The sequence below is a fragment of the Rousettus aegyptiacus genome, unplaced genomic scaffold (assembly GCF_014176215.1).
Source record: "Rousettus aegyptiacus isolate mRouAeg1 unplaced genomic scaffold, mRouAeg1.p scaffold_m13_p_16, whole genome shotgun sequence".
NCBI lineage: Eukaryota > Metazoa > Chordata > Mammalia > Chiroptera > Pteropodidae > Rousettus > Rousettus aegyptiacus.
In genome coordinates, this window is record NW_023416291.1 from 42741089 (window position 1) to 42756907 (window position 15819).

At 43.7% G+C, this 15819-nt stretch overlaps 1 pseudogene; it reads left to right on the forward strand.

Moving 5' to 3' along the window:
* The first annotated feature begins 1403 nt into the window (after nt 1-1403).
* Nucleotides 1404-1522, forward strand: LOC118612706 (annotated as a pseudogene).
* The last annotated feature ends 14297 nt before the right edge of the window (nt 1523-15819 follow it).

Consider the following 15819-nt stretch of genomic DNA (forward strand, 5'->3'; position numbering starts at 1 on the left):
ATTTTAACTCCGTAAAGATCCTTACTGAACCTAGCTGGCAGGTTCAATATTTAGAACTAGGTCACCCACAATGCAGAAAGGACTAAACACAAAGCAAAAGAGAACAGGACCAACAATGTATGCATTCGTGTAATAAATTTGTATTTTTAGGACATAATTTGGTAAAGTTCTAATCATGTTGAAATTTTAAAGAATTTGAAGTCCTAAAATGACATCATAGCAAGTTATACAATTACCTGACAAACATGCTGTGTGTAGCTAACAACTCCATAACTCAACCGATGCTATTATTTTGACACATTTCTATATAGAGTTATATTTGATAAATTTAGCCCATCTTGGAACTCTGCATTTACTTCATCATTAAGGGAGTTTACTCACAGATATAATAATTATGATTGTGTCTGTATTATTATCTCACAGTGTCTGTGGGTCGGGATTCAGGGCACAATGCCTTCCTTTTCAGAGCTTTTAATGTAGCTGTGGGAAAGAGACACGTGAAGTATTATTAATCATTCAAGACATCAGATAGTGAAAGCAGACAACAAAAAAAAGATGTTTATACTTAAAACATAGGTACATCTAATTAAGACAGGTCACTTTTAGTTTAGAAACAACAGGGACATTGCCGTACTTGCAAATCTACTTCCTCGGGCCCTGACCAGAATCACCACATTGTGGCCCCAACATGAATTTGATTCTGGGGGTGACCCTCGGTCCTACGGGAAAGGGAGATCCTGCTCAATGCAGTCTGTATACGAAAGGCCGCCAAAATATATTTTAAACTGAGATCTATCTCAAACAGCTATCGGTGTTCATACTTTGATGTTTCAAGGCACAAACCCTCCGGTATGAAAATAAAAATTGGCCCTCAGAAACAGCTGCTTTCCCGAGGTTCTGAGTATTCGAAATTGGACCACACTTTGAAGTTGGGGAGGAAAGGCCACGGAACTAACAGAGGGACATTTCCTCCAGCGTGGGTGGTCCTTAACAAGCTGAGCCCGTGACCCCTGTCCCACTTTCTGGTGAATGTATAGGCTTAAGGCACTACTTCCCCTTTGCTTCTTAAATGGGTTTTCACTTCTTCCTTCCTTCCTTCCTTTATTTATTTATTTATGTATTTTATTTTTTAAGACAAGTGGCAGCATGATTCATGCAATTATTTCCTTTTTCCATGACGTCTCAGAAAAGGCTTTCTAGATGGAAAAAAAAAGTTCCTACAGTAATTTAGTGGCAGGCCAGAATAAGCTTATTGACTTGCAAATTTTCCACTTCTCCTTTTTATTCTGTGTTTTTATTCTAAAATGAGAAGAATTGGGTGGAATGTATGTAAGCATTTATGTTCTGGTTTACATCCACCCCCAACACCTGTCGTTCCTTGTGACCTAAAGAACAAGATTTCAGTCTATGACTATGCCGCCCTGAACATGCCGGATCTTGTCTGATCTCAGAAGCTAAGTAGGGTTGGACCTGGTTAGTATTTGGATGGGAGACCACCTAGGAAGACCAGGTGCTGCAGAATTAAAAAAAAAAAAAAAGTACAAGTTTCATTCTGCCGATGATACACAGTGATGAGTAGATTTAATTAGGATATGGATATTCTAGCATTCATAAAATATTTTTCTTTCTAATTGCTGGAAGTAAATCATTATTGTAAGTCAGACTTTGAAAGAGAGAAACATATTAATACTAAAAGGATGCTGGAGCTCAGACATGTTATTCTAAGATTAAGGGAAAGTCACTTAAACTCAGTGAGCCTTAGTTTCCTCTTCTGTAAAAAGAAAATAACAAATATGTGTTTTACCTACATATCTGGCTTATTTTGAGGGTGAAGTGAGCGTTATTTTGTAAGGTTGCTAAATTATAAGAATTACTTGAGTTGTTTATTTTAAAAAAATATATCTATTACCCAGATTCCTGTGCTTTCCAGAAAATTGAGTACTACAGTCCCCCCTTCTCTGCCGGGGGTGGGGTGGGGATATCTTCCAAGATCCCCAGTGGACACCTGAAATCACAGATAATACTGAACCCTGTTTTTTTTTTTCTTTCCTTGTATACACCTATCTTTTCACTTAAAGGAAGCACCTAGGGCTCCTCTTTGGCATATTTAAAATGCCAGCATCACTACTCTTCTGCTTTGGGGCCATTATTAAGCCAAATAAGGGTGATTTGAACGCAAGTTCAGTGATTCCACGTCAGTCGAACCCAGATGCCTACTGAGTGACTGGCGGAGAGCAAAGACAGCATGAAGATGCTGGACAAAGAGATGATTCACGCCCCAGGCGGGATAGTCACTGATGTGCAAATAATGATATGTGAAGTGACAAGAGGACCCCTGATCATTAAGAAACGAGAAATGTAAGCGAATGTGTGAACACAGGTAAGGAAGACACCGGCGTGAGCCACGACCGTCACAACAGGCTTCGCGAGGCTTTATTCTTACTCCCCTTTTTATTATGTTTAATGATGAGAGTTTTATTATTTTTTGATAAAACAACATCATTTTAAAAAATCAGTAGAACCCAAGAGTGAGCAATGAAAAGTAAATTCTTCTCCCTTACTAGACTTCCAATCATTCCTTTCCCAGAAGCCAACTTAATGAATTCTTCAACTTATTTTCCAGAAATAATCTATGGACACGGATGCACACACATGCACGCATGCACACACACATGCGCACACACACACACACACACACAGACGAATACCTTGAATACTGCTCTACATTTTCCTTTTCTCTTGAAATATCTCATTAACATGTCTTATAAATCAATCCATTTCAGTGCACAGGGATCAGCGGCATTGTATTTCACATCTTCGGTGTTTGATGTGGTCACACCATCATTTACTTTATCATCCTTCATATTGAGACACATTTGGAGGCCTTTTGTGTTTTTTTTTTTTTTTTTGCTGTGAACTCATCACTAATTAGTCCTTCAATATAAGAGCCTTGCACATATGTCTTTGCATGCATCACAAGGGTTACCTGTAAGACAAATTCCTGGAAATAGAATGACTGGATATGTGCGTGTAGAATTTTGAAGAACATTGCCAAATTGTTGTCCCTTTTAGTTGTAGCAGTGTAAGAGTGTACTATTTCCCTATACGCATAAAAATTCTGTTTATTAACAACCTTTGATTTCTGACATTCTGATAAAAATGGAGCTTCATTGTTTTCATTTATGTTTTTTATAAGGCTGATTTTGAGTCTATTCTAAGATTTTTACTTCTTCGTTTTCTGTAGTTCTTGTCCATGCCTATTGGTCATTTTTCTATATGATTCTATTCTAATTTAATCATAAAGTCTATATTTGAGGGAATTAACCCTTTGTTTAACCACATGTCTTACACATATTATAACTAGTTTTTGTCTTTCAATTTGTTATGGTGTTTTTTAAGTGAAACACATTTTATTAATAAAATTATCAATATTTTCCTGTCATGTTTCCTGGATTTTGCTTCATACTTAGAAATTCCCAGCAAAATAATTCTTTTTTCTTGGGTGTCTGTGATTTTATGTTTATACTTATGAACTACCTGGGAAATGATTTAATGTAACGCGTAAGGCAGGGTTTATTTTTTTCAGATGACTGGTCTGTTGTCTCTACACACTGTTTATTGAACAATCCATTGTTCCTCCAATGATTTGAAATGTCTTTTTTAAAAAAAATTCCATAAAAGAGTTTGACAGTCAAAGTAGAGCATCACTTTTCCTAAAAATGAAAGTTCTTTTCCCCTTAGTTTACAGAATAATATGCCTTCTTTATCATATATTAAATTCACATATGCATTTGGTCACATTTCCTGAATATCTATTTTATATTATTGATTTGTCTGCAATTACACATCACACCATAATTGTTTTAATTGCCATACCTTTATTATATTTTAATAACTTACAGGATTTGTACCTCAATACTCTTCAAGAAGTTTCTAGTTTCTAGTTTCTCATTTGTTTATTTTCTACATTAAAATGTAATAGAAGCTAGTTTAGCTTCTAAAAACATTTCTCTTGGGATTCTTTACTGGGATCATATTAATTATAAGTTATTTTAAGGACATCTGATCTCTACAATATTGAGTTTTTCTATCCAAAACTAGCTTATATTTTTTCACTTACTCAAATCTTCCTTGGGTAGCTGGGGAGTCAAGAAATGGAAAGGCAAGGAAAAAAAAGAACGTTAAGATTGAAGAGCCAGAACATTCTGGAAATCCTGGGCAGGTGTACTGTTTGGAGTCAAAGGGAGAGAAGACAGACTGGGAGGGAGAGGAGGGAGGAATCAGGTTGTTGAAGAGTCTTGAGTGCCACATCAAAAAATGTAAACGTCCAGCAGTCTGGTAAAAGGCTCGGTTCTGGAAGATTCTTAAGGGCTATTGGTGGTCCTCAAGCAGGGGTGATTTCATTCCCAAAGAACATTTGACTACTTCTGAAGACATGTTAATTTGTCAGAGCAGACAGGGAGGTGCTACTGAGGACTGGCACGGGATGCTGCTAAGCACCCTATAAGGCACAGGACAGCCCCCCCCCCAGAAAGAATGACCTGACCCACAATGTCAGAAGTGCCAAGGCTGAGAATCCTTTCCTAGAAGGATTGAAAGTCAAAGAGACTATAATCAGGGAAGCAATTTAAGAGGCCAGTGTGGGCACAGCGGGCTCTGGCCTTGCCTTAACGTAGTTCCCCTTGGCTTCTCCCTTCCCAGAATCTTCCGTGCAAAAGCAGAACAGAGCCAGTGAAGCCCGGAGGGCCGGGATCTGGCTGTCGTACCCCCTCCTGGCAAAGCGTTGTTGTTTAGTGGTTTGCGTACTTCATACTTAGCTATGCTAATTAAAACGAACACCCAGAAAAACCTCAATCCTCTCATCCAGAAAGTGTTTTTGAGAAATTCTTGCTGCAAAACTTTCTTCGAAAGCAAAAGCTTGTTTAGAGTTTAAATGCTCGGACTGGCCTGGTTTTAGAAAGGCCATAATTTAAGGCACATGAGTGGCTTTTCTGGTCTTGAGAAAAATGAACAGCATTTCCTTGTAAGGAACCACTTCCCTGAAAGCAGAGTCAGCATAAGACATGCGAATAGTAGGCCCCAGGTAAATAAAGATATGGGGATACATAGTGGGGGGAACGTAATAACATAACTATTTTATTTGAAGTAATTTAATGACATTAATGAAGAACGGTAAGAGCTAATATGTATTTTGCACTTAATATGTGCCAACACTCTGAGTGGATTATTTTATTGATACCTCACGAATATGGGGTAATGAGATAGGCGCCATCATTACACACAGGAAACAAAGCCCAGCGGGTAAGTAGATTGTCTACAGTCACCCAGCTAGTGAGTGGAGAGTAGGGACTCAGCCTGTTAACCGAACCCATCGTTTTAAACCCCAGGCTATGCTGACGCTGCTACTCCCCTTATTAATGAGACACGATTCCCACCCTCTGTCTTGTTTGATCCTCATAATAACCTTGAAGGATAGGCATGTAGGATGTTGTTTTGCAGCCATAGCTCGGGATGTGGACATGCCTGAGGTCTTACGTCTACTGAGTCACAGTGCTGGCTCACGAGCCCTGTGGTTCTGGTAATAATATGTTGTGGTCTGGGTCAATTACCAATTTATTGCCTCGGCTCAAAATCTACCCTTCATGGCTCTGTGGGAAAAGAACAGGATCCTATAATATTTCTCCTTTGCCAGCTGGCGCAATGTTAATCTCTGTTCGTAGTGGAGGCTGGAGGGTCACCGCTAGAGGGAGGGGTTTTTCTCTTCCTGGTTCCAGAGTGCTCACTTCTCCAGGTGTAAGCAGTGCATGGTCTGCCCGACATCTGACTCCTGCGCGAATGGCCCTTCAGTGCCCAGCTCCTGCAAGGCCCAGTGGCCACCCCCCCGCCCCCCACCAGCAACTCCTAGGAAGCTTTGCAGTGAGTTATGAGGTGTGGCACCTCCCTGTGAAAAACTGTCCCAGGCACCCTAGAGGGTAGGTTTCCAGCAAGTTCCGACAGCAGGTTAGCTCAGCAACTTCATGGCCAACCAGTGAGCCAAGACTGTGCCCTCCGGGTCTGAATCGCAGCCTTAGGAATTGTGACTGCTCTTTGGGTCTGCATATCCCATCGTCTTCGGAGCTCTTTTTCCTGCTTGCTACCCAATTCCCCATAACTCCAATGTTACATTATAGTAACAACTGCTCATTTTAAATTTTCCCTGTTCACTTGACTGTGTGGCTTTTGTCTCCTGATCGGCCCCTGACAGATACAGGTTCCTTCCCTTCAAAGCATCTTATTGCCGGTGTTACTGAACTCAAGGGGGTCACCACTCGGGGTGTCGCATTAAACAACTAGGCGTGGTTGTCATTCGGTACTCTTGTTTACTTACAGCATGTAAAAGAGACAGGGGATTCACATCCAAAGCTCTGTCTCCCTTAAGAGAGGCTTAGTTTTGGTTAATAATACATTGATTTCTTCGCAGGTGGCCATGCTTACCAGGTTGGGGTCCTGTCAAGCTCATCCTGTTTATAGCTGCACCTGCAAAATCCTGTGCTACATTTCACATTTAGCAAGAATAGCTCAGTAAGAACCATTCAGATTTCGAGGACCTTGCCCTATTTGACACAGGGATTAAGACTTGAAAATTACCTGCCGCCTGGTAAACATGACAAGAGAATCATGAAGCCAGGAGCCAAGGGAAAGTTGCTGTTTTCTTTTCTTGGTCTGTCTTCTGAGTTTTGTGGAATGAAGAAAAGAATTAACCACATTGCGCTTTTTATAAGTGACACCAATGAGATAGACAAATATTAATTGTTTTATGGTCTGACCACAATTCAAAGTCTTTTTTTTTTTTCTTATTTCTAACTTATGTTCCAAATAGATCTTTAAGTTAAATAGCCGGCATCCAAATCCCCAGCCATTAGACCGATTGATTTCAATCATTTTTAATCTCAGTCTGTCCCCTCTTCCGGGAACGATAGCATTTGATCATCAGCTCTCAGGACAATGACACCTCCTCACATCCACAGAGCAGCTTCACACCCGCGAGTTCAGTAAACCCTTAAAGCAGCCCCCGGGACATCCAGAGTAACTTTAACTGTCCCCATCTGAGACCAGCAAACCTGTCGTCGTGAGGGTTCAATGACTCTGAAAAGGGCAAGTGATAAACAGCATCTAGGCCTGAGATCCAAGTCTCCAAGTTCCCTGCTCTTCCTCTGTTGACTTCCCTGCTCTCCATGTCTCTCCGTTTCCTGGACAGAAGTTTTCTCTTCTGCTAAGGAATTTCTGAGATCAGCAGATGGGAGTGTGTGGGGTGGGAATAACTTGGGGTGCGGGGGGGGGGCCGTGGCCGCAAGGCTCCTAGCACCCCTCCACTACAGTTGAGCAGAGTGCACCTTGTTCACTGGACTAGCTCCAGACTCAGCTCAAAATAGAGGCAGGAACTGGGGGTCAGGGAGGGCCGGTCGGGAGGGGCGTTGGGGCGTTGCGCGGTCTCACAGGGACTCCTAAGGTCTTTCCCCAGCGGGGAGCCTATTGAGTTTAGCCGACATCGGTGATTCTTGCCTCTAACAATGATCAGATCGTGTTTGCCAAATGAGGATGCTCTAGTTCCTCATTTACATGTATTTGCTGGAATTCTGAACTAAGAAAGGACTTTCTCTTTTCCCCCGTCTATTTAATGATTTTTTTTTTTTTTTTATATCAGTACGGACTCAAGGATTCTTCTTTTACTCTGAGTTCTAATCATCTTAGATGTGGCCACAATAGGACTTGTTTTTTCTCTGAGGTTTGTCTGCGTTTGAGAAGCCCCTGCCCCGGCCTTTGCCACCACCCGAAAACATTGTTTTTCTCACTCTGCAGCCTGCCGGATGTCCCTGTCGCTGCCGCTGCTCCTGGTTTCTTCTTTTGGGGCTCAGGGCAGGCAGCCCCCCAAATACGCCAGAGTGGCATATTGATTATTTTGAATTAAATTTACTTGGAAAACAGGTTTTACAAAAAGGGCACTCTGACTCTCCGTTGTCTCCCAGAATGCAGGAAATAAGTCTCCCCTGTGAAAGATGCCTTCCCTGCCCCCCGAGGCTGAGAGAGGGAGACCCCCCTTAGCACCAGACTTACAGCAATCGAGGCCAAGAAGCCTGTGTAAACAAACCTCGTCACGTTTCTTTTTCAACTAATTTACTATCCGAGCCTAACCTTTCCTTACGTTCCTTACTAACTGAGCACCCAAAGCTAAGTTTCTTTGGTCGAATCCTCCCAAATTTATTTTTTCTTTGTCTAAAGACAGGACTCGGCTCTGCGTCACCCATGTCATCTGGGCCTCCAGCCATGCTGCTCATACCCCAGGGACACACACCAGGCATGGGCGTTTTCATCAAGGGGCTTTCGTCGGCTTCTCTGTTCTCTCTCAGGCAGAGAAGCAGAGAATTCGGGAGTCCTGGGAAGAGTGTGGTTAGTCTTTGGAGATGCTAACTGCCGAGAAAAAAATCCGAAAGGGTCCTAGGAAGTTCAGCAACACACCGTGGGGTGGAGGGATAGTCTCCAAAGTCAAGTGTGTCAGGAACCTCACCGCTGAGGCAATAATCATTTCATCAGGGTCTTTCTATTAAAGCGAGCGTTCTTCTTTCGTATGTATATAGTTTTTTACCTTCGGCTTATATATTCATTATTTATCTTGATCTCAACGCATTCTTAAGGACAGAAGCAAAATAGGGTTGTCGCTTTTAGATCCGGTTTTTGGGAAGGAAAACGAAGGCTTTTATAAGGTCATATAGGCTTAAAGTGAGTGTCTGTACATGATTCGAGTGTCTGATTTTCCAATTCAGGTCTCTCTTAGGGCGCTGCCCACCAAGCCACTTCCCTTCTATGGCTGGTTTCCTCTACTATACAAAGCTGTGGCCAGATGAGGAATTCTGTTATTGTGAGGGGCACATTAAAAATAATTGGTGGGGAGATGATGGGAGATTTGAAAGCAAAGCACAAGTCTAACCTATTTCTTTTTTTTTTTTTAACGTGGTTTTAATGACAACAATTTTTAAAATTCAGCTAACAAAGAGGGAGGCTATGAGAGCTTCTGTCAAAGGGGATATGGACAGAAAATACCACTCCACCGGACTGGATGGTCTGTGAGGTATTATCCAGCTCTGCCGGTCACCGCGATTCCATTTACTTAGTACTACCATCTAGAATTTCATCGACGTATTTCGATCCACATTCCCAATAACTCTCAGTAATGTCTGTGAGGTTTGTGTTTCTAAACTGTTACGTATGCAAGAGAGTCTGTGTATTTATGCTAACATAACATATGCAAAAAAGAGGGTTAAATGTTTTAAGGTAAAATCTGGTCCAGAGGTAGGAGAATGATTTGAAAATTTTTGTCAGGTTCTTCCATTCGCAGATTCTACAAGAAAATAGATACCACCCAAATAAAATGCTATTGTGACAACCCGGAATATCTATAATTTCTTTTGGTAGAAATTCATTCTGAAGCGTGTGCTGCTAGAACTTGGTTTCTAGGTTAGAGATTGAGTAGAGCCTCTCTGCAAAGAACTGGCAAGAGAAGCAAATCCTACAAAGGCAGTAAGAGAAATGAAATCTATGGCTATATGTTTTGTCTGCCAGCCCCCTTTTTTTCCCCAAACTCTGGGGTCTTGGGGTGTGTGTGAATCAACTTTCATTTAGGTAAATGATTTAGAGACTGTTCCTGGTACGTTTTGAATGTTTGGGGTAGAGAGCGGGAGTTGAAGCATAATTTTTGATAGGAAATAGACCAGTAAGTAATGGCTTCAATTCAATTCAGAGCTTCAATCCTTTACTTCATCTCCTGCCTGGATTGGAAAGAGCAGAAAATCAGGTGTTGTTGTTGTTGTTGTTGTTGTTGTGTGTGCGTGTGTTTGGGGGGCTTTAATTATAAGTGATGATTGTCAACTGGATAAAAATTAGGTAAACCACTTATTACAAATAACTGCTGTCACCATCATTTTTACAGATTATTTATTCAAAGAAGGACATAGGTTCATTTTATGGAGCTTCCTTTTTAGTGTTTGGAAGGTACTGTGGACAGAAGTCAGGAGACCTGGATTTGCATTCTGACTGTCATCCACTAGCTAAGTGACTTGACCATGATGCTGAACCTCATGGAATGTCTGTTTCTCCATCTACAAAGTGGAACAAATAATACCTGCTTATTCCTACAGAATCAAATCAGGGGTTTCTATACGTTCTCAGGTGTCACATAAATCTAAGATGATTATGTTATTATTATTGTTTTTCCCTAGGGGCTTTCATCTGCACATCCCATCTAAATTTTCATCTCCCCAAAGACCCACTCTCTGGTCTTAAGGTTTGTCTCAGACCCACGAGGAGATAGGCAGTTGCTAGAATGTGCTGCTGCTGCCCTCCCCAAGGTGAATGTCCTTCAGCAGAGACTGCGGGAAACAGAACCCTCTGTGTTGATCTGAACACAACTTGACACAAGATAAGATACAATATTATATAATGTTGCTCCGACAAAACCAGTATCCGGCCAGGCAGCTTGTCGGCCAGCTCCCTGCCCTAGGGCTCCGCAGAGCAAAGCTGACTGCACCGCGACTCACTCTCCAGGAACTGCTGGCCTCACTTTCAGGGGTGACCCCACCTTTGCCGTATCTGGGGCACTGAAGGAGTGGTGGACTTGGGGGAATCGAGGTGGAGACGGCTCGACATTGGTTTGTTTTTTTTTTTTCTTGATTAGGGCTTCAGACCTACAGAGCGTTTGGCTGCCACAGATTCATCCGGACCTCTTTCACCTAAAAGGATGTGTCTTTAGCTTTTTTTTTTTTTTTTTTTTTTTTTTGCCAAATTTAAAAAGAATTTTTTTTTTTACCAAAAGAGGAATGGTTATGTATTTTAGGAGCATTTGGCTCAGCAATGTAAATTGTGAAATGATTTTCAGAGAACCATCCAGCTATATCCTGTTTGGATAAAAAGCGAATATGTTTTCTGGTGGGGGCAGGGAGGGGTATGTTTGTTTTTTAGTGGGAAAGTGAATCTTACAAAATCAGGCCAATTCTCTATGTATTCTTAGTTCACTTCCCCTGTGGATAGGGGAGAAGCGTAGAAGTATTTTGTCTTCATGCTTCCTAATAGACAGAAGAAAATAAATTTTCATCAGTGAGCGCTTTAGCCTCCTAGTAATCCCTTTAATCAACATATCTCATCAAAATTGTACGTCCCATGGTCTTTCTGGGCTTGGGGCTTTTTTTTTTTTTTCTTCCTCTTTTTGTGGCTCTCCTCCAAGCAGTTCTCTTGCTTGCTTAGTCCAAACGAGGCAAAGATTTTGAAAGCATCCCTTGAAAGACCCCTGCACACTCCACGAGGTTGTGCGAGCTCCTCCATTCTGAGAGAGACAGTGAAGCCAGGGATGGCCCGCTGCAACACGGCAACAGCAACGCAAGACCTGCGCCCCCGGCTCAGGCTCCGGTTCTCTCAGGCTTGGAGCATTCATGCAGCCCCTCACCAGTCGGCCTGTCTCCTCCCGCGGAGCCCTGCCAAGGGGATCATCCTGGGCCGTCACTTTCACTGGGGTCCCTTCCTGACTGCCAGTGAGGGGAGGCTGGCTCCCCACAGCCTGACCTTTGGAGATGCTCGCACCTCTGGCCCATTTCGGCTCAACGTGAAACTTCCTTCCTGCCCTATTGCCTCCCTTCTGTCCACCGTCATTCAGGCTTTGCCCAAGCAGTTCATTTCTGGCTTTCCAAGACATACTTCGAGCTTCTTTGCCCAACCGGAAGGAAGTCAGCGCCTTCCTGAGAGCGCAGCTCGAACTTTGCAGCTTCCAAGACACCGTCCTTCGCTCAAAGTGATCTCTCCATCCTATGAACTATCTCAAGAAATTTTCTGTATTTTTCACTTCTGTCGATCAGTCAATCTCCCACAATTGGGATTGTACATAATGCTATGATCGTCCAGAATGCTCTGGATTGAACATTTGCACCCCTCCAAAATTCATGTGTTGATACCCTGACTGTCATTGTGATAGTATTTGGTGATAATGTTGTGGCATGTTCAAATCTAAGACCCACGGAGCCAACCGAGATTAATTATGAGCCTTTATTAGCCATCTGGTGACTAACTCTCTCCACCACGTAGGGTCAGAGAATCAGCCTCGAGCTTCCAGAGGAGGCGGCTTACAAAGCCTGAAATTATCTCGGTGGCCTTGACCAAGCAAGCAAGCAGATTACAAAAGCAGAAGTTGGCTGTTAGTGTCTAGTACAAAGATATATTCCTCCTGGGGGATTCCTAATCTTATAGCAAATGGGGCCTGATAGACAGTTTTATTATCTGCACTCCTGCGGAAATGTTGTTTTTTCTTGAGAGCTGGCGCCTGAAGATATCACTCCCTGTCTTGTCCTTGGGACTAGCTTACTGGGGAATTTTTCACTTTGATAATAGGGCCTGGGGGAGATAACTAGTGTTAGATGAGTCACAAAGGCAGGTGCCCTGGCCTGCTGATGTTAGCTCTTTCATGAGATAAGGCTCCAGAGAGTGCCCTTACCTCTCCATTCCCGCTCGCTCTCTCCCATCACGTGCATGCAGGTGGTCAGGAAGGACCACGTGAGAACGGGGAGTTGCCGGCTGGCCGCGACCCAGGAAGAGGGCCCTCGCCAGGACCCGACCATGCCGACCCTGGTCTTGGCCTTTCAGCCGGAACTGTGAGAAAATAGGTTTCTGTTGTTTAAGCACCCAGTTTGTGGTATTTTGTTTTGGCGGCCTAAGCTAAGACAGATAATAGGTCAAATCTTTTGCTGGGTAACTTTTTTCTCTTGTCTGACCTCTTACCTTTCCAACAGGCTCGCTCGCTCTCTTGGAGAGCAAGGATCTTAAAGACCATAGCACCCTGACAGGGCTTGATATACGGAATGTGAGTTGGTCTCATTTGAGTTCAACTTAGAACTTCAAGCCAATTGAAGAGAGATCTGTCTACATTTATGAAAGTACGTTTTTCGGAAATAATTCAAGAAGTCTAATTTTACATCTTCGAGTTCATATTCTAACTGAAATAATGCTTCATAACATAGTTAAAGAGAACTTCCTTGGAAACTTTAATGTGTAGATAGAAATTATTTGTTGAATCCCTTAGTAATCAGATAGTAATGGATAGTCCTTACTTTTGACAAAACTTAAAATGAGTTTTTCATCTTCCCGACGTAGTTTGAACCCCCAACCTGCCATCTTGTCTACAAGATTTCTTCACAGCAAGAACCTTTTCTTTATTATCACAGAGGTCAAAGTCAGCCCTTCCCTCATCCTGAACCACTGTGCTTTCCCAGGAAGCTGAAAAAGAATCCGTGAGGTTTAACAATGTATATATTTTACAAAATGAGTTGTTTTCCATTATTGGTACACATTTTGCAAAAGCTTTATCCTTTCTTAATGTTCCCACTACTATGTGAAGAAAAAAGCCACTCCCCCACTCAAAGAAAAGTTGCCGAGGGCTGATTTTCTATCCTTCTCCTACACCCGAGGTGGGCTTTGGACTCTTTCTCTGACACGTGTCCTGGAACAGTTCTAAGAATAGCAGGAAGGAAGGGACTGACTTCTGGGAACCCGTTGCCCCTCCACTTAGAAATCTAAGGCGGCTAAGGGGACCCAGAGGTCACAGCAGTTCAGCGGGGCTGCTGTATCTTTATTAGGAACAAGGACCGCAGTGCGTTTCCTGTCCTCAAGGGATGTGAGTGTGTCAGGCGTTATTTATAGGAAGCATGTGATGCATAACTCCGTCTGTCAAGCACCTCGCCTGGCCTGGCGTGCCCGCCCATTCTCCTGGCTCTATTGTGGTGGGGTCTCTCCCGTGATTCTGCCTCTTCCTCGTGCTCCCTCCTGCCCCTGCCGTAACTGGCCCCAGGTGACTATGCTCAGAACCCTCGTTCAGAAACGTCCCATGGTCCCTTGTGAGTCTGCAACATTCATCCCAGCCTTCCACAAGTTTTTCTACTCGAAACGTTCCAGCCTTCTGTCTTACTACGACTTCTCGATATAGGTGACTCGTAACCCCCCGTGGGTCTGAACATATTCTAATGCCTCTCACCTTTCCTCCTGCTTGTTCCTCCTTCTCTACCAACCTGGCCGTGCTGTGTGTGTCAAGCCACACAGGAGCCGAGGCAAAAGGAAAAATACATACCCTCCCGTACAGATATGGTCTCAGTATGCGGAATCCAATGCAAAAGTTAATAAAAGCTCTACTATCAGAAAACGTGACTCTGTAAAGCTCTGTGTTGGCCGGTCTGTTTGCAGGTCACTGCCAACCCCCTTAAACGCCTCTGCTTTGGGAACTAGAAACCGAGAACCCATCGAAAACGACTGTTTCCATGGTCCAAGGACGCAGAGTTGCGAAACGACCAACCTGCGTGTGTGGACATTTTGACGTTGTGTTCATCATAGGTTTTATGCTTTCGTTTTTATTTTTTAAAAATGCTTCGTGAAAATGTTACTCATCTCCGTGCCTCGCTCGCCTTATCCTCATGCCCACCCTGCATCTGGCAAGACAGGGCTGGAGAGTCCTGCTCAGAGGCCGTGTCCTCTAATCAACCGCAGCGGATCTCTCTGCGTGCACTCGACATGCTGCACACGGCCACGGCCCGCCGTGTGGGCCTGGCTCTCGGGCGGAACTGCTCCGCTCGCCGCCAGGTGACCGGCGGGTGGGTCTTGCTCTCTAACCAGCTGAGGGCTCTTGGTGAACGAGCTTCACACTTTTCTCATCTCTACATTCCTTGCCGTGCTTAACACGGTGCTCGGCATACGTAACTGATTGTTCAAGATGTTATTGGTTCGATAAGTCTTGGCTTGATGGACACTTCTAAGCCCCTGTCCTGGAATGTCTCTCAGACGTTATTTGGTGGTGGTAGTAGTTTTTCCGTTGCAGCCGAGGGGAATGTGGTTCCTGAAGTTCTGAGGGGACTGGTTAAAAAGCAGCCCCGCTCGATGGAGGCTGGGGTTTAGACGAGGCTCCGCACAGCGGTCTTCTCCTTTAGAGTGTCTTTCAAACGAGCCTCTTTCCCATGTTCTCTGTTTGATCAGCAAGGGGTCCTCCACAATGAGGGCTCCCTAACTCCTCACGCTCCCAGCTATAGAACTAAGTGTGGGGTTTAATGTTTCTAATGTTTCTCGTATACTCAGTTTCCATCAGCCTCTCCCTCCAGGCAGTACCTCTCAAGGGGGGTGCGGGGTGGGAGAGTGTGTTGTGGTGGGGGGGCGGGTGGATAGACCACTGCTCCTCCAGGTCACGGGGGAGGAAGGAGGCTCTCAATCTTTCTTCCTGAGGTTCACTGGGCTTCTAGCCTGGAGTTTGACTCTGCTACAGAAATGGCTCTGCAAAGGAGAACCCAGGGTCCCCGAGACCCAACTGTCCATCAGGATGAGATCTGGGTCTACTGACATTTTCCCCAGGTAATTTGAAGACGGCTCTCCATGTACTTAATGACATACCTTTGCATGTTCAAATTAAGCCGCGATGTGTAAGAATCAAAACAATCGTTAACGGTGAAAAAATTCTAAATCAAAAGAATGAATGAGAGCCGAGAAAGCCAGAGCGCAGAAACCTGAGCCATCTCTCCACCTCCTTACAGGCAAAATAGTCCTAGAGTCTGGGGAGGAAAGAAGAGGGTAGTGGGCATTGCTCCTGTCAGCAGGATGCAAGGTTTTATGGGCTGCTTCTGAAAAATCTCTGTTGGTCAAGGCCACGGAGGAATAAAATTGGGGATGAAGTCCCTGAAATCGAGGACGCTTTCTGACCCGATGCTTTCAGGAGCCCGGTAAGCCTGCCGGCTGTTTGGAGACGCCTTCTTAACTCTGTGATTTGTTCGT